At 45.8% G+C, this 27960-nt stretch overlaps 1 protein-coding gene across 1 annotated transcript in view; it reads right to left on the reverse strand.

The window, feature by feature from the left end:
* SPON1 (spondin 1) overlaps nt 1-27960 on the reverse strand; it is a 355481-nt gene that overhangs the window by 42295 nt on the left and 285226 nt on the right. The window lies entirely within an intron of this gene.

Raw genomic sequence — 27960 nt, forward strand, 5'->3', positions numbered from 1 at the left:
CCTCCGCAGGGCCTTCCCCGGGCCAGCCTCCTCACCTCCTCAACAAGGCCGAGCAACTTGAAAACCGTTAGTGCCACAGCCAGAGCAGAGGCGTGAACAGGGGCCCAGCCGGCGACATTCTAACACCATGTAAACGGCTGTTCGACTCAGATTCATGGTCACCCCACACATGCCGGAGCAGAACTGCGTCCGTCTGGTTTCCAAAGGTTAATTTTTTGGAAGTAGAATGCCAGTGGTCTGGGGAGTGCTCCCAACCGACAGGTTGGTGTTTGCCTTGCCCACCAGCACCACCAAAGAGAGGCCTGGTGATCTGGTCCCGAAAGACGACAGATAAGAACCTGTTGTGGAGCAAGTCTGTCCTCTAACACATAGGACAGACGTGAGTTTGAATCACTCCATGGCAGCTGCTCTTCTTTTTCACCCTGTTTCTTCCCTTTCTTCCGGGGAAACACGAGGTGGATTTGAACCCCCAAATCTTTTGGTTAGCAGCTCGTGTGCTATTTGTACTCCTTGTGGAAGACAACAAATCCAAGTGTTGAATGGGCTAAACGTGGGGAGCTAATTTGCTTTCAACTGGTGGAGGCTGCCAGGTAGCCAAGTCCAGAGGCAGGGGAGGGCGAGCCTGGCTGGAGGAGCCTGGTCTATAAGATGCCCCCTTGCAGTAGTCGTGGCCCTGCGCTCCAGGGAGCTCTTCCTGTGGTCTTAAAGGCCCGACACTCAGCAGCTCTTGCCCCATGGCTGGTCTCCGCATCCCCATCTTTCATCCTGAGGGCTCCTCCTGGAGCCTCCTTTGAGCAGGGGCTGGGGTTTGCCTCTCTGTATTCTCAGCACCAGCCTGGCTGTGGGGGGAGGTAGTCAGGAGACGTGTAAGGGATAAATAATGAATGGCTTCATTAAACAATTCACAGATGACAAATTGGGAAGCCTCTGGCCTTCGAGGCCTCTCCGAGGGTCTTTGGGGGATCTCAATCTGCGTACGACTGGCTACAATGGAGGGGTTTGTGAGCAGAGTGGCATGGCTGAGTTTTGGTTGTTCAGGACCCCTCCCATGGCTGTGTAGAGAGTAAGCTGTAGGAGGAGCCAGTTGGGGCACTGGGCAGTGCCCAGGTGACCCTGGGCTGGAGGAGAGCAAGGGGGGCGGTGGGAAGATGTACATCAGCGGTAGAAGTGACATCTGCTGACGGATGGGATGCAGGGCACAAACCAGAGGGAGTTAAGGTGACTCCCAGGGGAGGTGCCGCGGAGGCGTCCAGGTTTATAAACCTGGAGTTGAGAGAAGTCTGGCGGCAGACATACACGTGACCATCATCTGCGTTATACAGCAACGACAACACTCCCAACAACACATCAAACCTTTTGTCGCCGGGTGAATTCTGACTAACGGTGACATTTAGGGCAGAGTAGAAACACGTGTCCTGAAGGGTTTCTCCGGAGATACAATGCCCACAGCGTCCATGGGCTCAGGCCTAGGGACAAGGTGAGGATGGCACAGGACTGGGCAGGGTTTCCTTCTGTTGGGTGCAGGGTCGCTGTGGGCCGGAGCCGGCTTGATGGCACCTCACAATGACAACACAAATGCACAGAAGCAGATGGCCACAGTCGTTCTTCCTGAGGATCTGCTGGTTGAATTGCCTTTGGGGCAGCAGTCTAGTGCTTTAACCACCGTACCACCAGAGAGCCTTCATCAGCAGGTCGTCTGTTCTGAGAATCGCCGAGGTTGATGGAGAGAGGGGAGAGGATCAAGTAGAACCAGGAACCGGCGCGGAAGGGAAGAGGCCACTGAGGCAGGAGAACGCTCTGGCCTTCCCTGAGCCTCCTCAGGAGCGCTACTGGAGTAGTGGTTATGTGTTGGGCTGAGATCCCCATGGTCAGCAGTTCAAAACCAACAGCAGCTCCATAGTAGAAAGACTGGGTTTTCTACTCCAGTAAACAGTTACAGCCTCAGAAACCCACAGAGGGTCAATGTAAGTCAGCATTGACTTGATGGCAGTGAGAGAGAGAGAGAGAGAGAGAGAGAGAGAGAGAGAGAGAGAGAGATCCTCTCAGAGCCCTTGTGCAGAACCTCTGCTGTCCCCACTGCTGCCCCTGAGCCCCCACTGCCAACAACTGCGCTGCAAACCCAATCGAAGTGGGTTCAAGAAAGACAAGAAGATGAAGTGGATGCCCTGGGCCCAGAAAGTTCTTTCTGAGGAGTTTTCTGGGAAAGGGAGTCTTGAGAGACACAGTAGGAGGCATGGCATTCGATCACTGTGAAAAAGATGAGCACATTTATATGCGGAAGGAGATCATCTGATAGGAAGGGGAAGGGGGGGGGCTGCTGCAGCAGACTAAGGTGCACTTCCAGGAGTGAGGTCTCTGAGGAGCTAAGGTGGAGGGTAGGCTTCCAGCCCTTACAAATGACAGAGAGGAAGGCATAGGATGGCAGCTACAGACCCTGGTGGTTACAGGCATCGCACCTACTTACCGATCACTTCCTTTGTCCAAGGCATCACTCCCAGGTGCCAGAGACCCAGCCTGAACCAAAGAGCCCCTGTCCCTGATCTCATGAGCCCCAGGGTGTGAAGGAGGCAGCTCCTAAGCAAGTGAGCAGTTTCCACAGACTGTCCAGTGCTGCTTGGCTGCCTGGGCAAGAGAGAGGGCCAGGACGGGGTGGGGGTGGGGGGTGCTTGGGGAAAGGTGTCGTCACAACTTCAAAGAGCGTGATAGTGATCTCAAATGTTCCGTGCACTCTACCCAAATGAAACTACCTTACGAACATCGATGACAGCCTTTACGGTTGAGAAAAACACCACCCCTACCTTGCAGGACGTTCGAGAGAGAGAAAAGTCCAGAGGAAAACCCTGCCACCCCCCAACCCCCCGTCTTACAGAACAGCTACCACGAGCTGGGGTGCTCATTTGTAGCTCTCTTTCACATCGTCGAGATCATGACCGACTCACATGCGTGTTTATACCCACAGAGTGACCGACTCACACAGACACACATAGAGATACGCAAGCGCAGACACTTTGATATCTCACTGACCCCCACCCAACCCCATTGCTATACGGTTGGAATTGACCTTAACAGAAATGCACAGCAACAGCATATGGTCTTTGGGTTCATCATTTCAACAGGATTATGTCCAAATTATAGCAATTTTAAAAAAGCAAGGCCCATGCAGTTTGGATAGTGACCTATTACGCATGCAAAGCATTGGCCAGGCGAAGAATGTGCGTGTGTGTGTTTCCAGTTACATAAAGGATACCCGAGCACTTGGCAAATATGGGTTGCTCTGGGGGTGGGGTGGAAGGTGGGGAAACTGGGTAACCGGGGGACCCAGAAAAGGATGAGATTTTTCACTGTGCAACCTTAGAGGTCCTTGGAATTTTAAACTGCATGACTATATAGTACCCTTGAGAGAGAAAGAAGACAAGAGGAAAAGGCCCCTTCTGAGGCTGCATCTTGTGGCTTTCTCAAGCGGGCCTCAGAAGCACTTTTGAGGTAGACCCTTATGTTGGCAAAGAAGCTGGTATATACCATGGACTGTCAGAAGAACCAACAATCAGTCTGGAATAATTGTAGCCAGAATGCTCCTTGGAAGCAAGGGTGGTGGGACTTCCGGCTGCAGCCCTCATGTCCTCTGGACATGTGATGGGGGACCGGCTCCTGGAGGCAGCAGACATCCAGCTTGGTAAAGTGGAGTCAGTGAGGGCGAGGCAGGCCCTCAGTGAGATGGACTGACACAGTGGCTGTAACAATGGGCTCCAACAGAGCAACGAGGGTGAAGATGGCACCAGACTGGGCAGGGCTTCGTCCTGTTCTACATAGACAGGGTCACGAGGAGTTGGGATGGACCCTCTGGTACCTAACAACTGTAGCAACTAAGGCAGGGGTTCTCCACCTTCCTAATGCTGCAACCCTTTCATACAGTTCCTCATGTGGTGGTGACCCCCAACTGTAACATTATTTTCATTGCTACTTCATCACTGTCATTTTGCTACTGTTATGAATCATAAGTAAATATCTGATGACCAGGATGTATTTTCATTGTTACAAATTGAGCATCATGAAAACATAGTGATTCATCACAAAACAATACATAATTATATATTGTGAAATAATTACTTCTAAAGACAAATAAGTGAATTTTTTTCATGAAGCATGGTATAGCATCGGTAACAGTTGTCATGCCGTGTACTCATATGTGGGTGTATCTGCATGTGGGTGGACCGGTCTGGAGACGGAGTGGTGTCTCAGTTCCTAAGACCACCAGAAATATGTGTTTTCCAATGGCCTTAGGTGACCCCTGTGAAAGCGTCGTTTGACTTTGTTCTAACAATTTGGCAGTCTGAGATGCTCACCTTCCTGGCACGATTGCTGATGACAATGGGTGCACAAGCAAATATGGTGCCCAGCTATCAAAAGATATAATGTCTGGGGTCCTATAGTCTTGAAGATAAACAAGTGACCATCTAACTGAGAAACAACAAAGCCCACCTAAAAAGCACACCAGTCTCTGAGATCACGAGGCATTGAAGGTATCAGGTATCAAAGACCCCCCCTCCCAAATCATAGTATTATGAATGAGAGGGAGTGTGGAGTGGGGACCCAGGGCCCATCTGTGGGATATTATTGGCATACCCTTGCAGAAGGGCCGCAGATAGGAGATGAGCCAGTCAGGGTGAAGTGTAGCAATGATGAAACATACAATTTTCCTCTAGTTCTTGAATGCTTCCTTCCCCCACCCCCACTATTATGATCCCAATTCTACCTTACAAATCCGGCTGGACCGGAGGCTGTACAGATAGGAACTGGAAACACAGGGAATCTAGGACAGATGAACCTCTCAAAACCAGTGGTGAGAGTGGCAATATCAGGAGGGTTGAGGGAAGGTGAGGGAGAAAGGGGGAACAGATGACAAGGTCTACATATAACCTCCTCCCTGGGGGACGGAGAGTGGAGAAGTAGGTGAAGGGCGATGTCGGACAGTGTAAGATATGACAAAATAATAATAATTACTAAATTATCAAGGGTTCATGGGGGAGGGAGGAACGGGGAGGGAGAGGAAAATGAGCTGATACCAAGGGCTCAAGTAGAAAGCAAATGTTTTGAGAATGATGAGGGGAACAAATGTACAGATGTGCTTGACACAATGGATGCATGTGTGGATTGTGATAAGAGCTGTACGAGCCCCAATAAAATGATTGAAAAAAAGTAAAAGAAAGGGTAGCTCAACCCGTAGAGGGGTTGTGACCCACCAGTTGAGAACCTCTGAATTAAGTAATCAGGGTGCAGCTGAGGCTGCCACTGCTTGTGGAGAATGTTAGGGATTGAATTGTGACTTCCAAAATATATTTGAATCCTAAACGTTATACCTGTCAGCATGGCGGTGTTTGGAAAGAGAGGCTTTCTTTTGTTATGCCCATGAGAACAATATATCAGAGTAGGTTGGGTCCTAAACCTCACCACTTCTGAGTTATGAAAATAGCAGACTATCCACAGAGACACACATGTGGCAACACAGGTGTGAAGGAGTCCTAGAAACACCTGGAACTACTGACAAGGAACTACTGACCTCCCCACACTCCCCCTGCCATAATTGCAGACAATAAATGTTAGTCCTTTAAACCCACCCACTTGTGGTATTTCTGATACAGCAGCAGTGGGAACCTCAGGGCGGGTGTGTGTGTGTGTGTGTGTAGGACAAACACAGGTATCTATGTTGTAATGGCATGTCCAGAACGATGGGCCTGGAGAAGGAAGTGGATCAGGGTTGGGGGAAGGGACAGAAGAACCATCACAAGGGTACAGTTGATAAAACATCTGATAGATTCTTGACAAGTTTAGCAGCTTTGTTAGGCAAGGAGTATTGTTATTTTTTAAATTATTTAATTTCACTTTTAGGGAGTATCTTTAAGATAAAAACATCCTCCAAAGAAATGAGAATTTATTTACACATGATCTCCCGCTCCTCCAGTTTTTCCCCATTAACATGTTACTGACTGACCCAGGGGTGGAATGTGCTCCATCCATCTTGCTGGGTCATTAGCTCTCTGTATCCATTGATTTCCACAAAAAAAAAAAAAAAAAAAGCTTTCAAAATATTAAGTAATGAAGGCCAATGACCTGGATGGTGAAGTACGTGTGCCTATAGGTGCTGGCACATCAGTATGAAGTAAGCTTCCCAGGAATGCGGCTCTCTTAAATCGCACTACTTAAATGCAAAGTAATAGCGTTGGGAAGCTGTAAACGCTTAACCCCTTTTTCATTCTTGAACCCCCCACAGATCCATAGAAGCATTTGGAGCGACTTGAGAGATGATAGGAAAAATTCTGTGTCCCTGGCTGACACTACAAGAGTACTTCAGCCAGGAAGCTAAGATCACACACACACTGGGGGTCATTTCCAGATTTTCCATTGCCAAAAAGGTTCCCGGACTCTCAGACCCTCTGTGGTGACCTTAGAGGCTCCTGGAGTAGTAGTTAAAGAGCAACGTGGCTCTGCTACTTATGTGCCCTGAGAGTCTGGTGTCTTTGCTTATCCTTTCTGAGCCCGATTCCTTCTCTCTAAAACACGTCTTACTGAGCTTCTGCTGGGGGAGAGACCCTGTGCTGGGCACATGAGACGCCCACTGACTCTGCCCTTGTGGGTGTGTCTCCTACTGGGTGAACGATTGGAGGTGAGGATCAGAAGCAGAGGTAAGTAAAGGGCCAGAGGAATAGTAACCAAAAAAGATGGCTGTGATTGTAACCGGGTGATGTCGAGGTGGCTCCGCCTCCTGGTGACACCGTGAGTTAGAGCAGAACTGCGCTGCGTTGGGTTGTCAAAGGCTGGGTTTTGAGAAGAAGATGGTTAGATATTTCTTCTGAAGGCCTGTCTGGGTGGATCCGATCCTCAAGCCTGGGAGCTAGCAGCTCAGCTTGCTAATGTTTTGCATCACTGTGATAGTTGTTTTGTGTAAACTTGGCTGAGTCAGAAGCCTCCCAGGATGTGATCTAACATAACGTAATCCACTCCATGAAGGGATCATCTGGGAACAGCCAAGCAGGAAGTATAGGGTGGAGTGCTTCTCCTTCAATCAGGTCTTAACTGTGGGAGAATTGAAAGGACGTTTCCGTGGGGGTGTGGCCGACCTTAGCTCACTTATTCTTGCTGGTCTGGATCTGGCATCTGGCTCATCTCTCCTGGGCACCGTCTGCCAGATTGTCTGCTGGCTTTGGACTCATTTGACTGTGCAGCGACAAGGTTGGCTTACTGACCTGGGATTCATCTACCTCTGCTTCCACCAGCCTGTGGTCTTCCTGTTTTAGGAGACCTGGTTCATCTTTCTGCTTTCTGGATAATTAATTGGCACTGGCAGCTAATTAAGTTAGGGTGAACAGCCAGCTTAAGATCTAACTCAGGGACTTGAACCACTTTCTTGATATTGATGTAAAATTATATGTATATAATTTTATTATATATTGTAACATATAATTAATTATATGCTAGATAATTGTGTGCTATATATGTCACATGTGTTTTCTCTCTCACTGGTTTTGCTTCCCTAGAGAACCCAGCCTAATGGCATCAGTCAGGAGTAGTTATAGACTCAGACCCCTCACCTACCTCCTTTCTCTCAGTGCAATCACTTCTCAGGGAACAGCGGCTTTAGCTGTAATGCTGGGCTATCTCAGGACGCATACCCTTGCTGGAACTCTCATATCTCCTGTCGCTGCAAGTAATTTCTCTTTAAAAAGGCTTTCTTGATGCCTCAGATTCTCAAATTATTCTTTTCCATGATCGCAGTCATGCTGCATTGTGATGCTTTGTTCATTTAGGTGCCTGATACAATGTATCAAATAAATGTTCCATACATGAATGTTTTTATTCCCCAAATGTTACCCATGAACTTTGAAAAGACCTGAACAAAATGTTCCTGCTGCTGCCCAGAGAAGCACTTGGAAAACGTGGTTGTGGCGCCATGGAATGATGGTCTGCTTTCTGAGGAGGCTCGGAGAACTCTGGTAGCCTGAGAACCCATTCTTAACCCCAACCAAACTCACGGCCATCGAGCTGATGCTGACTCAAAGCGACCCTGTAAGACCAGGAAGAACTGCTCCAGTGAGTTTCTGAGGCTTTAAGGCTTAGAGAGCGCCATCTCTCTTCCGAGGAAGTTGAGAATGGCGGTCCTTAAGATTGCAGCTCATTGCCTGACCACGACACCACCGGGGCTCCTAACACATGGTCAGGCCTCATTCGTATTTTATTGAAATTTAAACAGCTTGCGTCTTTATTTAGAAGTTGTTGATCTGTGCCCATGAGCCGATTCCAGCTCACAGTGACCCCAGCTGACACGTAGGACTGGCCCCACAGGGTGTGCCAGGCCGTGGTCTCCTGGGAGCAGATTCTCGGGTCTTTTCTGTTGCAGCCACTGGGGGGTTCAAAGTGCCTTCAGTTTGGTTAGCAGCTGAGCGCTTACCCTATTTCGAACGTTGAGGAGCGTCCCACAGTTAATGTAAGCATGCTGTGGACGATCTCATCGACTGCACAGTCTAAGACCACCAGGCAAATTCTGCATCCAGGATGCAGTGTGTGTCCAGCCCATGGCTGTCTACGGTCCAGTTTCACTGTGGGCTGGTGTGGAAGCGGTGCTCTGACCTGGTCCTCCAGGACATGAAGGAGGGGAGTAAGGCTGGAAGATGCCCTTCTGCTGTCAGTCTTTTTGGGGGCTTGCATTGGCCGAATGCACCTGCCTTATGTGAGGTCACCCTTCCTCCCAGGGGAAGCTATGAGCAACTCAGGGCCACAAGGACCAGGTCCTTTTGGTCCCGAGATGAGACGGCTCTAAAGAGCTATTCTGGTCCATCGGCAAAGGCCTTTATTGGGTCTGAATCACAGCTTGGCTTCACCGTCTGCTGCTCCTGCAGCACACTTTCCCTTCCACAGTGTGAATGCCCACACCATGTCCTGGTCACTTCCTGCCTGCTAGCCTGGACTCAGGAATGCCTACATGGCACCTGGCAACTAGCTGAGAGGTTGATGGTTTGGATCCGCCCGGAGGCATCGTGGAAGCAGTGCTGATGGCCTGCTTCTGAAAGCTCACAGCTTCAGAAAGCAGATGGAGTCGTTCTACTCTGCACATTGGGGTTGCCATGAGTTTGAATCCACTTTACGGCCACGGATGACATGGACAATCTCGGCTCAGTGCTGGTTTGCCAGGGAGCCCTCCAACTGTGACGGCTAGTGAGGAGGGAAAGGCAGAGTGAACACACTGGTGCAGCCTCACCACCTAATGCTCTTTAATAAGTGTGTTTCTGCGAGAATGTCCACCGTGATGCGGAGAGCAATGAGGTAAAGGAGTTAGACCAAAGCGCCCGGTGTGGCGGCACCACAGGCGGACGGACCCAGCCAGCAGGGCAAGAACCACAGCTCAGTTGTGAGCAGGTGCCAAACAGCAAGCTGCCCCATTCAGTCCGCGCTCTGAATTAGCACCCGAAAGGGTTTGTAGCTTTGTTTATATGCTTCCTACCACGGATCTGCCTTTAGTCTTATGGGAGCTAGAAGCATAGGAGTTAATAGCTAGCCTTATCCTTGTACATATTTAAATATTATGACGACAAATATTATGTAGTTAGCCTTTAAAGGGGATCCATGCATCCCTCAACTATCCAGGCCTCTCCCCTTATTTTGCAATAGCATGGTGTTAAGGGCTTGCGTTCTAGATGCTAGTAGAATTAGGTTCAAAGTTGGACACCGTTGCTTAGCTGGGAGGTACCTTTGGGGGGGGGGAGCTACTAAACTCCTTGAGCTTCAATGGCCTCATCTGAAAACTGGGGAGTGTTATCTGTTGGATCGGCTTGTTTGAGCTATCAATGAGCTATCCACGGAGTGAGGAGCCCAGGTGGCACAGAGGGCTGCTAACTGGAAGGTCCATAGTTCAAACCCACCAGCCAGTCTGTGGCAGTAAGAGGAGGCTTTCTGCTCCGGGAAAGATGCTCCCTCTTCGGGAGAACGGTGGCCCAGTGAACCACACAAGATGGATTTAAGAGCCGGTGTTTTGGAAGATGGTGCCAGAGGTCTCAATGGCTGGATCTTGGTCTGCATTTCTCTCTGAACTTTGCTCCAGGGAACCCACTGCTTACTGGCAGTTCTTCAGTTTCAAATTCAGGCTCATCGTGGGGAAACTGTTGTCACTTGGACCTCTGATGAGAATTTTTTAACAAAAGAAAATGTCGATCATCTAACCATCTCTAACTACTTGGCAATTTTCCTGCCCTTGAAGTTTCCTGAAATATAAATCATCAAACTCATCCCTGCTCAAAGCTGGAACGATAAAAATTACAATGATTTTTCAAACTCAAAGCTGTCACCTGTTTCCGGTCTAGCCTCACTGGCATAGCGGAATCTCCCAACTCAAAAGGCAGAAAATAAACAGTTTCGAGGTTTAAAGTTGGAGCCTATCAATACTATTCCCCTCACCCCCTTTGAGCATTCCCTTACCAGGGTGGTAAGAAAGGGAGAACGGTTTGATTACAATTGTGTGCATTTTTATAATGGGTTTCCCGTTCATTAAAAAAATAGTTTGTGTTCATTGTGGAACACTCAGCCATAGAGACAGCCAAGAAGAGTGACACACAAACAACCTACAACCCCACCACCCACGGACACCATTTGTACTGTTTACATTTTAAGCAGAAAAAGAGACACTTCAGCATTCCTGAGTGTGACATTTATGGAATCACCGAGGCTGCTTAATCCCAATGATATTAAGAGCCTTAATTCTATAGTCTTCCATAGGGGGGAGGTCCTGCTGTGTGTGAGTAGAAAAATTCACATGCAGAAGGCACAACTGCCACCTGTCTCTCCCTGGAAGGCCAGGCTCCTCGGCCCCCACATTTTATCCTGGGTCAGCCCTCCGTCCTGGTCCAGGGAAGACAATCAGTTCACTGGCTTGCAGGTGCCCAATAAGTCAAGCAGCCAGAATCCCAGTCCAGGGTCCCCTGATATCAAAGTGAAACCCATTAGGGTCCCCAACTCCCTCCTGAATTTCTTACAGCCCCACCCCCTCCACCAACTAATTCTGTTTTCTCTACTCAGTGCCGCTCATCAGCCAGTACTCCTTAACCCCTTCTCACCTACTAATACCTACATAGAATGCAGGTCACACAGGTCCTGGTTACTTAGGCACATGCAGCTGGCCCTCCTCTGTCCTCCCAAGACACTCAATGTTGACCGTGCTTGTACCACCTACCTTGCTGTGGCTATCCTCTTACCTATCAGTCATCAGCGCCACCCCAGACCCTCCCCCTGGCTCCACCTCCCCCCCCCCCATACACACAGCAAGTGCCTCCAGGGCAGGACTGTATCTCACTCATCTTTACATCCCCCTCCCCCACGGTTCAGCACAAGGAAGACGTTAAATAAATGTCTCATAAACAAATGAATGAGCAGCATCCCCGGAGCCTGCGAATAGGCTTCAATAGATCAAAACTTGATTTGCTTCTAATGTTCCTGCCAGAAGTGGCTCAGAGACTTAAAGAAAATGGAACCCAGAAAGAATTCTTTACCGGATCCCAGCCAGACTGGAGCAAGATGAAAGGCCCATCATTTGTAACTAACTGCAGATCCCCTGTGGTGCAGGAGGGCTTTTTTCCCCCCCCTTTTTTTGGAGGGTTATGTTTAATTCTCATCACTTTTGCTATTTTGTTGTTCTGTGACCCAGATTCGGTCTTGGGGCAGGGCACCTGGCTTTGGCCATTCTTGACAGGCAAAGAACAGAAGGTGGAAGGAAGGGGCCACAGGCCCAGGGTCTTTTCAGAATGAGGTGGGTGAGGGTGGGGTGGGAGTGAAAGGCAGGGAACTATGTCAATGGAGGGGCAGGTGGTGGGGGTGGGTGGCGAGGGTAAAGAGGAAGCAGGGGGGTCAGAAGGAGGGTGCGAGCCATTCACCTGATGTCAAGATGCAGGGAGCAGCCAATTCTTCTGGCAACTTTCTCAGAGTTCATGGCCAGGGACTGCGCTATGTGTCAGCGCTCCCCAGCCTGGCTGGCCTTCAGAACTGGCTGAAGACTGACACTCTCTCCTTCAGAGCCACTGAGTTAGAATTGCTGGGCGGGTTCTAAACGGTCGATCGACAAAGTTAAAAGAAAAGTCCTTCAGGTGGTTCTGGCCAGTGGAAGAGCTTCTGGGGACCTTTGTGTCAAGGTACGAAGACCCCCCAGGAAGAAGCTAAGGTACAACGATGAGGACGACATGTTGTTCGGGGCCTCCGAGTTGTTTCGACACACAGCAACCCCCCAGACAACAGAAGGACACCGGCCTGGTCCTGCGCCCTCACCATCGTCACATTTGAGTGTTTTGTCACAGCCACCGTGTCCGTGTCGAGGGCTTTCCTCATTTTCACTGGCCCTCTGCTTTACCTCACGAGGAGCCAGACTTCTGAAAGAGGTGCCCTGTCCCTTTAAATAACCGGTCTGTCATTGTCACCAGTTGAATAGGTCTCGGTGATGATGATATGGGAGATCGTGATGCAGAGCCCAAAAGGAGGGGATTACGAACCAGTGTGAGCAGAGGGGTATTTGAACATGTTTTCGTATCTCAATAAAGGGGGGCTGGTGGCAAGGAGTTCAAGAAGAAAGAGTTTTGAAAACGATGTGGTAGCAATTGTATATCGTGCTTGATGTGCGGAGCTGTGGAATGCGATCACAGCTGTAGAGCTCCCAATGACATGATTCAATAAATGTAGAAAGAGAGAAAGCTTTGTTAAACTCCCTCACTTGATTTGGGTTCAGGCCATTATGTCGCCTGCCACTGTGTTCCTGGCTGGCTTTGTGGGGAATCAAATCTCTTGTAGCACCCATTTGACTTCAGTACCCAGCGCAGTGGCAAATGGTCCTAGCTCGCTTGGGTTGGAGAACAGAGAGATCCCAGGGCCAACATTTCCACTGAAGTCTGGGAGCGAAGACAAGGCTCGGGTAATGTGGGGCGTGGAAGAATGACTCCCTTTACTTGAGGCATCGATGGGCAGGCCGAGGTTTACGATAAGGAGGGGGTAGAGGAAGAGCTATGTGTAGGGATTCGGAGGACACGCTAGGCTTACCCAGGCATTACCCACGGCCCTTAAATGTCCAGCCGGAATGGGGATTGGGCTTTTCACCACGTTGTCTGTCATGTCATAGATTACTGTGCATAAGTTGTCCCATCGATCACGTAGTATTATAACATTAAAGCATTGTTCATGGTATAAGTTCAAGTTCCAAGTGTAATGGAAACTGCTCTAGTTCTTATTGCTAGGAGCTCAGTTTGACTATAAGACAGACCTACATTTGGATTCTCTTTCCTATTTTCAAGGCCCTGGACAAATAATAATTTCATCTGTCTGATGCTCAATTTATTTATGTATAAAACAGATATAATAACTACCTTCTCTCTGGATTGTAGGGAAGAATAAATCAGATATTATCTGGAAGCTCTTACGATACTGTTTGAAACATAAGGGGGCTTCAAAAAGTTTGTGGAAAATGGAATGAAAGATAATGAAAAATTTCCATTAGCTTTTTGAAGCACCAGTATATGTTTACTCGGCATCCCCTGACTGAGCCCTCTTGGTTTCTCCCTAAAACCATATGATTTCGTAATGTTGCAGAAACAGGTCAACCTACTGGATACATGGGTGAGTGACTAAATGCACGAATGGATGCATATTAACTTTCAGGAAGATGTGTTGTTGAAGACATCCAATGCATTCTGCCATGCTGAGATGAGTTTCTCTTAGAGTTGTCGTTGAGCTTTTGGCCCAGGCCGGTCCTCTGTTACATCGCAAGGTCCAGATCATTCCTTTCCCCTGACCTTGGCATAATGAGGCATGAAAAGCTAGCAGTGGTTTTTCTCTTTCAATCCTTCCATCTATTTATTGGGCCATATTTTTTGTGGAAAGAGTAGAATGCACATCACCAAGATAATAGGCAATAACATTAACATTACTACCATTGGCATGATCCAGATATTATTCAATTAAAGTAATAACTCCTAATGTGTGGATAAATTGTTTTTATCTTAAGAATCCAATTCAGCCATGGGCTCACCATCATATTCAAATGACAGAAATTACCTTGAAGTCATGGATCTGTAATGCGATGGTAAAATGGTTTTCTAATTATATTTTATGATGCTATATTAAAGCCATTTTTAAGGCCTGTGTGTACAGTTGGTTGTATCTTCATTTTCTATCACTAAGCAGTAAAAATTATCTTAAAAATATATAACAAGCGAAGATTAGTAATACTTTGGGGGAAATTCCTTCCAAATATTGCTTGAAATATCCCAATCACATCACCTTAGTAGGATTTAAAACTTACAGTGACTGCTACTTAACTTTAACCTTGCTTCTGAAGAGAGGGAGGGAAGGAAAACAAAGTCATCTCTCTGTAATTACTCCAAGAGCCCTGGCACGGAGACTGCTGGCTAGACTCTGTTCAGAGGGTGGTCCTCTCCTTCTCTGGTCCAGGAATTTGAGTTTGATCATGTGTGTGGAGGGGAACAGCCGGAGGCACTGGGTAGTACTACCCAGCCTCTCAAGATGCAGAAGACACTTCCAGCACTGAGAAAGCCATGTGGGCAGCACGTAAACTCACGAGGTCTGGGCAGCACCGCCTCCCGCATAGGAAAGACTCCTTGGCCTCTCAGGCTATAGTCTTAGCACAGTATTGCCTGGGAAGCAGAGTTGGCACTGAGGAATGTCACTTCAGCATTTTAATGGCCAGAATCATGGTGCTACCTCCATTGTGGGCCTAGGTCTACCTTGGAAACCAGGCATCATATCTCCTGGCCATGATGTTTTCTCCTTTGGTGTTATAGATTGGATTGCGTTCTCCTGAAAGATATGCTGGGTTCTTAACCCTTAGTGAACATGACGTTGTTTGGAAATAGCTTCTTTTGATGATTTTATCAGTTTAACAAAAATGCCGTACCACTGTGGGGGTGTACAATTGATTGTAGTGAAAAGGAGACCAAACACGGCAATGCACACAGGGGAGGACGGGCCTGTGATACACACTGACAAGGCAAGGGATGCCATGGAATGCCTGGGTCTACCAGCAGCCTGAAGTGATCAACAAGGAGCTTCCATTAGGGCAGCGGTTCTCAACCTGTGGGTCGTGACCCCTTTGGGGGTCGAACGACCCTTTTATAGGGGTCGCCCGATTCATCACAGGAGAAAAATGACAGTGATGAAGTAGCAATGAAAATAACATTCTGGTTGGGGTTCCCCACGCCACGAGGAACTGTCTGAAAGGGTGGCAACATGAGGCAGGTTGAGAACCGCTGCTCTAGGAGAAGAAGGCCCCCTGGACCGGCAGCACCTGCCCTGCTGAGGCTCGCCCTGCAGACTTCCATGCTCCACAGGTGTGGTGCAGTGCATTTCTGTCCTTAGAGGACACTCACCTTGAAGTCCTTGGTGACAGTGGCCGTTGGAAATTCTGACCTACGATCGCACAGAGGACTCCGACAGTGCCCCTCTCTGTTCACCACTACCTTTCTGCAAGGCCACACAGCCCACTCCCATTTATCGGAAGCTTCTTCCTTCAGCCAGGAGGTGAAGCAACAGAAAGAGGTGTTGTTTTTTAAAAATAATTTTATAGGGGACTCATACAACTCTTATCACCATGCATACATTCATCTATTGTATAAAGCATATTTTTACATTCGTTACCCTCATCATTCTCAAAATATTTGCTCTCCATGTAAGCCCCTGGCATCAGTTCCTCATTTCCCCCCCTCCATTCCCGTTCACCTCTCCCTCATGAACCCTTGATAATTTATAAATTATTATTTTGTCATATCTTTTCCTGTCTGACGTCTCCCTTCACCCACTTTTCTGTTGTCTGTCCCCCAGGGAGGAGGTTATATGTAGATCCTTGTAATTGGATCCCCCTCTCTACCCCACCTTCCCTTAACCCTCCCGGTACCGCTACTCTCACCACTGGTCCTGAAGGGATCATCCATCCTGGATTCCCTGTGTTTCCAGTTCCTCTCTGTACCAGTGTATATCCTCTGGTCTAGCCAGATTTGTAAGGTAGAATTCAGATCATGATAGTGGGTGGGGAGGAAGCATTTAGGAACTAGAGAAAAGTTGTATGTTTCATCATTGCTATACTGCACCCTGACTGGCTTGTCACCTCCCTGAAACCCTTCCATAAGGGGATATTCAGTTGCCTACAGATGGACTTTGGGTCTCCATGCCGCACTCCCCCTCATTCACAATTATATGATTTTTTCTTCTTTGATGCATGATACCTATCCCTTCGACACCTCATGATCGCAAGGCTGGTGTGCTTCTTCTATGTGGGCTTGGTTGCTTCTGAGCTAGAGAGTCACTTGTTTACCTTCAAGCCTTTAAGACCCCAGATGCTATATCTCTTGATAGCTGGGCACCATCAGCTTTCTTCACCACATTTGCTTATGCACCCATTTGTCTTCAGCAATTGTATCTGGGATGTGAGCACACAATGATATGATTCTTAATTCTTTGTTGCCTGATAACTGATCCCTTCGGCATCGCATGATCACACAGTCTGGTGTGCTTCTTCCATGTGGGCTTTGTTGCTTCTGAGCTAGATGGCTGCTTGTTTACTTTCAAGTCTTTAAAATTCTAGATGCTATACCTTTAGATAGCCAGGCACCATCAGCTTTCTTCGCTATATTTGCTTATGCACCCATTTGTCTTCAGCAATCGTATCATGGAGCTGTGTATCAATGATATGATATTTTGTTCTTTGATGCCTGATAACTGATCCCTTTGGTACCTCGTGATCACACAGGCTGGTGTGTTCTTCCATGTGGACTTTGTTGTTTCTGAGTTAGATGGCCGGTTGTTTACCTTCAAGCTTTTAAGACCCCAGATGCTATATCTTTTGATAGCCGGGCACCATCATCTTTCTTCACCACATTTGCTTACGTACCTGTTTTGTCCTCAGCGATCGTGTCGGGAAGGTGAGCATCATGGAATGCCAGTTTAATAGAACAAAGTATTATTGCATTGAGGGAGTAATTGAGTGGAGGCCCAATGTACAACTGCTACCTTAATACTAAACCTATAAATCTATGCACATAAATCTATTTCCCCATTCTCATATATAAATATATTTTCACATGTACATGCCTTTATTTACACCTCTGTAAGTTCCCAGAAGGAGGTGTTTTGTAGGAAATCTTTGTGTGCAGAGGGTACATCCAGATCTTGATGATCAAATGCACTCACCCGTTCTGTAGAAGCCAGATCTCAGGGTCCCTTCCACACACGCCTGCTTTCACTCATCCCATCCACATCAAAGTTCCGTCCTCCAACCCTTGGAAGTGCCAGCTCTTCTTGCTGGGGGTGGGGTGACCCTCACCCTAGCCCATCATAGACTTCCCACACTCTCATTTAAAGGGAGAGTGGAACTAGGATCACTTTTCCCTTATTGCAGTTAACTGCCAGCATTTTCTAGAGAAGGATGAATTCCCCGCTGCTTTTCAATAAAGTTGAATATGACCACAGCAGGTAGGGAAATTGCAATGAGGAGAACTCAGAGGTTCCATAAATTAATGTCAGAGAAGAAATCGGTATCCTATCTGGTTCTTCTAAGTGGGCCAGATGAATGGCTTCCCGAATGGGTGGCAGTGGGTTGGGGGGCAGGCTGGGGAGCAGAATGACTCCGGTGCGAAAGGACCTGAAAGGGAGGCACAGAGTCCGAGGGAGCCCCTGAGGGAGCCAGCTGCTCCCCCCAGCTAAGGCGGCGTGCAATTCCCACCCATCCAACCGAGCGCTTTGTTCATTTTCCACAGCCCCGAGCAGAATTTAGTCCTCTGCTGCTCAGAATTCATAAAACAGAAAAGTTATTCCACCTAAAGTGTCAGCAGACAAAGCTCATTTCAACCTCGTTTGCAACTGGGAAAACAAACGATGACAGCAAAGAGAGGGATCTTGGCAGTTTGCTTTCGCCGGCTTTTCCTAGCCTGGTTCCAGGGGGTGGTGAGACTGTTATACAGCTTCTTTGTGGTGCCAAACCGAACCAATGGATTGATGGGGCCTGGCTGAGGTACCATTTCACAGGTCTCCAGGCAGTCCACTTGCCTCCTTGTCACCAGGACCATAAATATATGGGCTGCTAGGGTATGCCCAACACCTGAGTGCTCCTGGAACAAATGCCCTTCTGATTTGGGGGTGACATGTCATTCATTCTCCATCCACTTAGTAGGTGTTTACTATGTATACCAGGTGCTCGGGACACAGAGATGATTAAGACATGGTTCCTGCCCTGAAGTAGCTCGTATTTTATCCGGGGACAGACGGGCACACATAATGACAAGCCCATGTGCTGTCAGCGCTAAGTCTGGGGGCTGTTTAAGGAGGGCCTCTTCATTTGTTTAGGGGTGGCCGAGTTCTTACCAGATAGGTCACAAATGTCTTCACATGGATCGGATGCTGACACCCGGGGGTAGAAAGGGAGAACCTAGGAGGGAGAAGGAGGCCAGATGGTGGGATTTTCCCCACTCTCCTGTCTTCCACCTCCCTAGATGGAATGGGTCTTAAAAGCCACTCCTGCCACATGTGATTAAGCTAGTGGAGGCCCTGGTGCTACCATCGCACAAAAGGAAGAAGGCACATTCTCATTTGTTTCCGTACAGATTATTAGCGGTAGCGTAATGTGATGGGATCATCATTTCTTAAATACCTGAACTAGTAGTTTCTAAATTTCCGTGTGCATCAGAATCTCTAGGAGTGCTTATTAAAGCATGTTGCTGACTGCCCCTACCCCTCTCGTCCCCTAGTATTTCTGATAGGTTTGGGATGAGGCTGGACAGAGCATTTACATCTCTTAACAAGGTCCCTAGCGTGAGCTACAGACCTAGACCATGCCTGACACATAATAAAGGTTTATTAGAGAGTTATTAGTAGTGTTTGGCACGGAGCCTTACGCGCTTTAAGAAATTAGCTAACTTAATGCTCATAATAGCACTATATTGCAGTGATTATTTTTTCTATTTTATACATGAGGAAACGGAGAGTCCAAGATCTCAGTAGTTTGCTTAAGGTCAGAGAGCTAATAAGAACAGAGCTGCTATTTGAAGCCACATCTCTCTGACGGGGGACCTCCTGCTCTTTCTGCCACACTCTGCTGTCTCTTCACAAGGAAGTGCCCCCACACCCCACCCTTTTCTTACTGCAGAGGCTAAAGAGACCATTCTATAAATAAATGATGTCTAGAGTCATAATGCCCCTATTCCATTGCAAATCTTTTCCCCAAATATATTATGAAAATGATCGCCCAAAAGCCAGTGGAAAGACCATTTATTTCTTGGAAAAGAGTTGCAAAGATATATGGGAGAGCCCAGCTGTGCCCTGAACCCATGGATCTGCCTAAGCCAGTAGCTGTTAACACTTGAAAGAAAAGAAGAGGAACACATTTTGTTAAACCAAAATATACGCAGAACCCCAATATATAAAGCAGATAGACCTCGAGCTGCTTTTAAACCTATAAACACACATTGAGGCCAGCTGAAGACGGTGGGTCTCTGAGCATTTGTGGGCAGATACTTCCCCATGGAAGTACCAGCTCGGATCCAACCTGCCTCGGAGTAGGTCAGTAAGTGTTTCAGAACTAGGAAGAAGGCAGAAGACATCTCAGTGAAGACCCACAACACATGCTACCTTCTCCTAGGGAAGAGCTTCATCCATACCCTGGGCAGGTAGGATTATTCGGTTATATCAGGCTAATGTTGTTAGGCTTGTCGCATAGTAATGGGTTTAATGGTCTAATTTTACTCTTGAGTGAACAGCTTCACTCATTCCTTATCAATGAATTCGTATTCATTCACTTTCTGATGCCCTCTGTCTGAGGGCTAAAGCCCAAGGAAAGGACTTAACAAAGAATGAGCATCACTGTCCTTGTGCTCCTTTCAAAAAAGCCTCCTGTAGGAAAGCAAATGGTCAGCGATTAATTGAAAACAAACACGAGAAAGGAGGCAGGGACACTAGATAAAAGAAAACAGAACAACCAGACTAGAAATAGTGAGAATGTTCATGAATTGTGAAGAATGTATCCAATACTTCTGAATAATTTGTGAAGACATTGTTGAATGAGAGCCTAACCTAAACGGCTGTGCAGACTTCCTCTGAAAACACAATGCGATATTAAAAACAAACACAACCCACAAACAAACACCAACAAATATAACCCCAAAGAAGGGAGTAGAACCAAAATCCATGTAGAAAGACAAGTGTTGGTGGACCTCCAACTGAGGAGTGCCAGAGGCAGGTCTGAGAAGGATGGAATGGAAAAGGAACCCAGGTGAACTGAGAAAACACGTTTGAGTGTTGGGTGCATGCATGGGTTCGGTAGCACAGTCTAGAACTGCTGCTTGTGCTTGTTGACATCTGGGACATGGTGTCCACGTTTGCTGACTGCCTCATCCAAAATAATCAGAGAGGATATGTGCTTGAAGAAAACCTAGTTAGGAACCAAAATGCACCCAAATGTGCCTTGTTCATGCAGTCTCTGCAGATCCAGCCAACTGGTCATTTCTCCTACGCTGGGTGACTGATGACCTGGTTTTAGTATTTATTCCAATTTCCCTTGTGTTACAGACATTTCCCCAACTGAAGTGAAAGACTTTGGAGGTAAAGGCTGTTTCTTATTCTTCCCTCGTAGTATATTCCACAGTGCTTTGCACATCGAAAGTGCTCAGTAACTACCTTTTGATTAATGACTGTTGTCAACCTTTTGACTGGGTTTTCTGTTGACATTTATAAGTGGATTAGGGGTGTCTTTAATAGGTTTTTTTCCCCCTAACTGACAGAATAAACACAAAAATCCGCCACCAAGGAGGCAAGGATAACTTGTAAGCAAAATAATTATTCAACTTATTTCAGAGGAAAGGGACGGTGAAACCAGGGAAGACTTCAGAGGCTGACCATTTCTCTCTGAGACCAGCGCCAGGCAATGCATGCCCTCTGGAGACCTCACCGCCCTTTCTGCCACCAAGTGCGCTCTGACCATTTCTCTCCACAGTGGCTCCCTTATGTGGACACAGAGTTTCGTTTATTAATCACACATAATTGGGCCCCATTTCAAAAGGATGAACAGAGGCTGTTTTGTTGTCCCATTCAAAAGCAGGGCTCAGTCTGGGTCACAGTGTTTGTCAGTGTTTCTGTTTCCGGGCCTAGAGGGTTGGATGCCGGGGAGGGATAATTGGGGGCCGGTTGGTCAATTTCCCACTCCTGGAGCCCTTAAAAGGGTGCTCCCTTAGCTCTGTTCACTGACTGTGAATGCAAGACCCGCTTCTCCACATCCTATTTGGCAAGAAGCGTCTAGTCGGCCACTTGCCAATTCTGTCATTTCTCACAGCCGAGGCCCATCTTCTAATGATCTGTCCACAAATTGAGTTCAGACACTTGATGACCAGAGCTGATGCTCTTTAAAGCCCCTCCCTCTTGCTCCTTAGCTACGCCCTATTGCTTATATGCCATTTCTCAAAATACGGATGAGGCGGTCAAGCTAGTCGATCCATGCACCAGTGACTAAGCACAAAAGATAAAAATTGCAATGATAAAAGAGGATGTGTTCTCTACCGTGCTGCTTCTCTGTTCCAGGAATTGTGCTGAGAACTTTGCCCACATTATCGCTAATCCTCGAGTCACCCTGTGATGTAAGTCATATCATCCCTAAGCATAAGGGAAAGTTATGTCGTAATTCAAGAAACTGGACAAGATTTCAGGTCGTAGTCTACATAAGAAATATAGCGAGTCAGCTACTTACATGGGAGTCCTGCGCCTGATAATTTGGATATAGAATGAATGCCCATGAAAGTCAAGACATTTAGTGGCATATTACTATGGCCTATCTGCTGCAAAAGAGCCTTGGTCTTTTCTGTTGGGAGTTACACATTGGGTAGCTAACCACGAGGCCAGCAGTTTGAAACTGCGAGCCACTCCATCAAAGAAAGACGAGGCTGTGGACTCCTGTCCAGGTCTGCCGTCTCAGAAGCCCACAGGGGAAGTTCTCTTCTGCTTGGAGTGCGTTATCTGCTGTAGAAAAAGCCCTGTAAGGTGCTAGAAAGCAAGCAGATATCACTTTGAGGATAAAGGCACGCCTGGCTCAAGGCTCGGTATTTTTAATCACCACATATATACCTGTGAAAGTTGGACAAAGAATAAGATCAGAGAAGAATTAAAGTATTCAAATCATGATATTGGCACACAATATCAAATGCTCTAAAAAAACAGAAGGATGAACAAATGTGTTTGGAAGGAGAACAGTTAGAATGCCCCTTGGAAGGGAGAATGCCAGTATATTAAGAGCCTCAGTAACTGCCTGATGGATAAATGGATGTGTTATCACAAAGGACCAGTTCTTGGTAAAGGGTGAGTGAGAGAGAAGCAGCTTCTCAAAGGTAGGGACTGTCACAGTAGCTGCAGCCACGGACTCAAACACAGTAGTGATTGCAAGATGGTGCCGGACTGGGCAGGGTTTTGTTCTCTTATTCATAAGACCACTCTGAATGGAAACGGACTCTTTGGCACTAGGAACAACAGCAAGCTTAATAATTACATGCTAAATGATTAAAACTGGGGGCCATGGTTGCATAGTGGTTACATGTTGAACTGTTAACTGCAAGGTCAGCAGTTTGAAACCACCAGATTCTCCTCAGGGGAAAGATGGGGCTTTCTACTCCAGTAAAGAGTTGACTTACGTTGGCACTGACTCAATGGCAGTGAGTTTGTTTTTAAATTAACTAAGAGCCTTAATAAATGCATGCTTTGTTGGAATTAAAAATGTAAAATAATTCGAATAGAGCAAGGAAATAATAAACTAGTAATAAGAAAAAATTTAAATGTCCAGAATATTACCCAAATAGCAACATACACAGATTGTATTAATTCTTTCAACTTCTCTAGATCATTCTCAAGTAATGCTAACACTCGCAAAATACAGGCGACACTGGACTCTGTGGGAAATGAGATTTTTTAAAAGACATTTTATTAGGGACTCATACAACTCATATCACAATCCATACATACATCAATTGTGTAAAGCACATCTGTACATTCTTTGCCCTCATCATTTTCAAAGCATTTGCTCTCCACTTAAGCCCTTTGCATCAGGTCCTCTTCCCCCCCTCCTTCCCCGCTTCCCCCTTTCTCATGAGCCCTTGATAATTTATAAATTATTATTTTGTCATATCTTGCCCTGTCCCATGTCTCCCTTCACCCCCTTTTCTGTTGCCCATCCCCCAGGGAGGAGGTCCCATGTAGATCCTTCTAATCGGTTCCCTCTTTCAAACCCACTCACCCTCTACCCTCCCAGTATCACCCCTCACACCCCTGCTCCTGAAGGTATCATCCGCCCTGGATTCCCTGTGCCTCCAGCTCCTATCTGCACCAGTGTACATCCTCTGCTCTATCCAGACTTGCAAGGTAGAATTTGGATCATGGTAGTTGGTGGGGAGGAAGCATTTAGGAACTGGAGGAAAGTTGTATACTTCATCGGTGCTACATCGCACCCTGGCTGACTCATCTCCTCCCCTAGACCCCTCTGCAAGGGGATCTCCAGTGGCCGACAAATGGGCTTTGGGTCTCCACTCTGCACTTCCCCCTTCATTCACTATGGTAAGATTTTTTTTTTGGTTCTGATGATGCCTTATACCTGATCCCTTCAACACCTCGTGATCACACAGGCTGGTGTGCTTCTTCCATGTGGGCTTTGTTGCTTCTGAGCTAGATGGCCGCTTGTTTATCTTCAAGTCTTTAAGACTCCAGACATGAGCTCTTTTGATAGCCGGGCACCGTCAGCTTTCTTCACCACATTTGCTTGTTAAACCGCTTTGGCTTCAGCAGTTGTGTCGGGAGGGTGAGCATCATAGAATGCCAATGTAATAGAAGGAAGTATTCATGCATTGAGGGAGTGCTTGAGTAGAGGCCCAAGGTCCTTCTGCCACCTTAATACTAAACCTATAGATATAGGCACATAGATCTATTTCCCCATCTATATATATATATATTTGCATATCAACGTGTCTTTGGCTAGACCTCTATAAAGGCCCTTTGCCTCCCAGCTCTTTCCTCCAGGGAAATGAGATTTTAATGCTGACTACTGCAGACACTCAAAGAGCAAGTAAAACAAACAAAAAACCTCCAAAAATCAATAAAAGGAATCTACTAACCCTTTATGATTCAATATGTATCTATCTATCTATCTATCAAAAGAGGAATTGATAAAATCTCTAATTTAGTAAAGAAAAATACTTCATTATCTTAATTTGATAATGATACCCTGTTTACACCACCCACCAACAATATTAAAAGCAACTGCTTAAGCAATTGGTCTAAAACAAGAATACTGATCACTACCATTGTAGCTTCATGGTGCTTTGGCAGTTTAGGCAAACAGAAGAGACGAAGAACAATGACTACTGGGAATTTTTTCTAAAATATATCTACTCCTTTGTTTATACTTAAAAATCCAAATTTACTCCTATCGAGGCCAACTCACAGTGACCCTATAGGACAGGGAAGAACTGCTCCTGTCAGTTTCCATAACTGTAACTCTTGTTGTTAAATTTGGGGGGTTGTTGAACCTATAGGGACAGCAAGTAGAATAAGGGCTTCAGGGGGTGGGTTCAGTGGTGGTAGTAGGTGGAGGGTGGTGGTGGTGGTAAAAAGGAAATGAGGTCAAGGAGTCCAGGAAGAAAAAGTATGTTTGGAAACTGATTGTGGTAGCAACTGCCCAATTCTGCTTGATGTGATTGAACTATGAAATGGTATGATAAATGTATTAACTCCCAATTAATAATAATAATTCAACAATGACTGTAACGCTTTACAGGGTAAAAACCTAGTCTTTCTCCCTCACAGCTGGCTGGTGGTTTTGAACTGCGGATCTTGGGGTTAGCAGCCCCCTGGGTAACCACTACCCTACCAGGGGTTTTCGTTTTAAACTTAAAATTAAAAAAGTTTACTGAGTGGAATGTAGTACTCAAATGAAAAAAATCTCAGAAAGCTAGAAAATATATGTAGAATAATGTGAGATATTTAACATATATGCAATAACTAGAGAAGTTAAATACAAAGAATTAATATAATATAATGTACTTTTATTTATTTTGAACATTTTATCATGTGTTAGGTGACAATTCATATACAAATTGATCCTGGTCATTGGTTGCTACCCTGCAAGGTGTCAGAACCCCCCCCTTCACCCCCATCCCATCTTCTCCTTTCCATCCCTCCAGTTTCCCTGCCCTTTCTGCCCCATCTTTGCTTTTGGGCAAATGCCCCCTCAGTCTGGTATAGTTGATTCTTCCAAGAAGCACATTTCAAGAGTGTTACTGTTCATTTACAGACTAATTTGTTCCTCGACTGAAAGGTGACCCCTGGGCGTGGCTTTAGTTCCAGATTCTTCCAGTGTCTTCGGACAATAATCTTGGCGGCACTTCTAGGTTTTATTCATTCAGTAAATCTGGTCTTTAAAAAAAAAATCAATTTTAGTTTTGTTCTACATTTTTTTGTTCCTTTTCTCACAGAGATTTTCTATTGTGTCCCTGGTCTGAGTTGTTAGTAGTCCTGCCTAATTCTTCTGGTCTCGGGCTTTAAAGAGCTGTGGTTCATATGGGCCATTAGTCCAAAGGACTTGAACCTTTGGTTCCCTTCACTCATCTGTGTTCTAGACAGGAAGAGACCAATAAGCACGAAGTAGTATCTCAGATGGCCACTTGGAAACTTTTAAGACCCCCTATGTTACTCATCCTAGTCGGATGTAGAACATTATCTTGATGAGCTATGTTATACCAATTGACCTAGATATCTTCCAAGACTGTGGTCCTTAGACTTAAGTTCAGTAATTCATTCCTATAAGGTTTTTGGATATGTCTCAGAAGTTTCCATGACTATGTGCTCTATTACATATATGAATACATATAGCAGATATAAATGTGTGTGTACCAATGCCCACAACTATACCCATATATTTATGTGCATGTACTCTCATAGGCCCTCCCACAAAGCATTGTATACACCTCTAAATATTGTATATGTGTGCTTTTATGATCAATTTTCTTCACTTAGCATAGTGTCTTCCAGATTCATCCATGTCATGTCTCATGGACTTATTACTCTTCCTTGCTGTATAGTATTCCACTGTATTTATGTACTACATTTTGCTCATTCATCTGTTAATGGACAACTTGTTGCTATTTTTAATCATGCTCAATGAACATGAGTGTGCACATGCCTATTCATGTCACTGCTCTTGTACTTCAAATTTGTTCTAATGGTTGGTTCTATTGTCATGTCACCCATTTAATTTTTTATTTTGGTTATTTACAATGTCTCTCTTTTTTTCTTTGTCAATTTGACCGACCAGTGGGTTTTCAATTTTATTGATCCTCTCCAAGAACCAGCTTCTGCTTTTGTGGATCCATCTCTCTCTCTGATCTCTCTTATTTTCTGTCTTCTGCTGACTGTGGACTGTTGGTGCTCCTTTTCTATCTGTTCAAGCTGTTGAGTTCAGTTATTGCTTTTAGATCTTCTTTTTAAATGGCTCCATTTATTTAAAGATGTTATTATTAATTGGGATTTAATACATATACCATATCATTCCATGGTTTAGTTAGTTTGAGCCGAATTGTACTTTGCTACCACAATCAATTTCCAAACATTCTTTTCTACATGAACTCCTTGACAATGTCTACCTGGGTGCATTTATTTCTGTCAAACTTTCTCTGATCACTGCTTTTGCTGTGTCCCAGATATTTAAATACGTTGCGTCTTCATTTTCATTTGATTCTAAGAATTTTTGAATTTCATTTAAAATATCTTCTAAGAGCCAGTAGGTTTAAAAGTAAGGCATTGTTCACTTTTGCTGTATTTAATTATTTTTCCTTGTTCTTTCTGTTATGCATGTCTAGTTTTAAAGTGTGGTGATTAAAGAAGATGCTTTGTATTATGCTGATGTTTTAAAAATACATATTGAGGCTTGCTTGTTGCCAAGGGTCTATTCTGGAGCATGCTGTTGGGTAGTATGTTCTGTATAGGACAATGAGGTTAAGTTGGTTGATTCTGTTATTTGGATCTTCTGTTTCTTTTTTGATTTTTTTCCCTCCTAGTTATTTGGTCCACTATCAATAGTGAAGTGATAAAGTCTCCTGCAACTAGTGTAGAATGATCTATTTACCTTTTTGATTCTATTAGAATTTGTTTGATGTATTTGGTGCTCTGTCATTGGGTACATAGGCAGGGGTACCCCCTAAACCCAGAATTGCTCTGGGCAGAGCGGAGCTTTCATAGTATGTGTTTCTCCTGCTAGGTGAGCATTGAGCAACTCACTCTGAGTTAGTGCCCCCAGTGAGAAGGTTCTCTCTGGTCACAGTGAATTTTTTGTAAAAGAAGTTTTGCTTGAACCCCTTTTCTTGGTGATGGTTTAACTTAAGAGAACAGCATGCAGCTGTGAAGTTTTGTTTCCTGTTTGGGAAAAATGTCGCAGAAACCGTTGGGATGTTGAACACAACTTACAAGGACAGTGCTGTGGGAAAAACTCAAGTGTATGAGTGGTTTTCTCATTTCAAAAAAAGGTGAAATGTTGATTGATGAAAAACCTCACTCTGGATGTTTGTCAACTTCCCGAACAGAAGAAAATGTCGACTCATAGAGCATTTGGAGTTCGTTCCACCAGGCACCATCTAGTTTCTTCTCCACACTTTGCTATAGCACCCATAGCTTCAGTGATCTCTTCATGAACCATCCTTTGATTTTGATTTGTTTATGTCTTTGTGTCTAAGATATGTCTCTTATAGACAGCACATATATAGATCATTTAAAAATATATATCCATTTTGCCACTCCCTGTCTCTTGGTTCTTGCATTTAATCCATTTACATTCAGAGTGATTGAAGGTAGGTAGGGATTTATTATTGCCATTGTGCTATACTTTTGTGTTCTTGGTGGTGGTGCTAACAGTTTCCT

This window comes from Tenrec ecaudatus, chromosome 4 (genome assembly GCF_050624435.1).
Source record: "Tenrec ecaudatus isolate mTenEca1 chromosome 4, mTenEca1.hap1, whole genome shotgun sequence".
In the NCBI taxonomy this organism is placed as follows: Eukaryota; Metazoa; Chordata; class Mammalia; order Afrosoricida; family Tenrecidae; genus Tenrec; species Tenrec ecaudatus.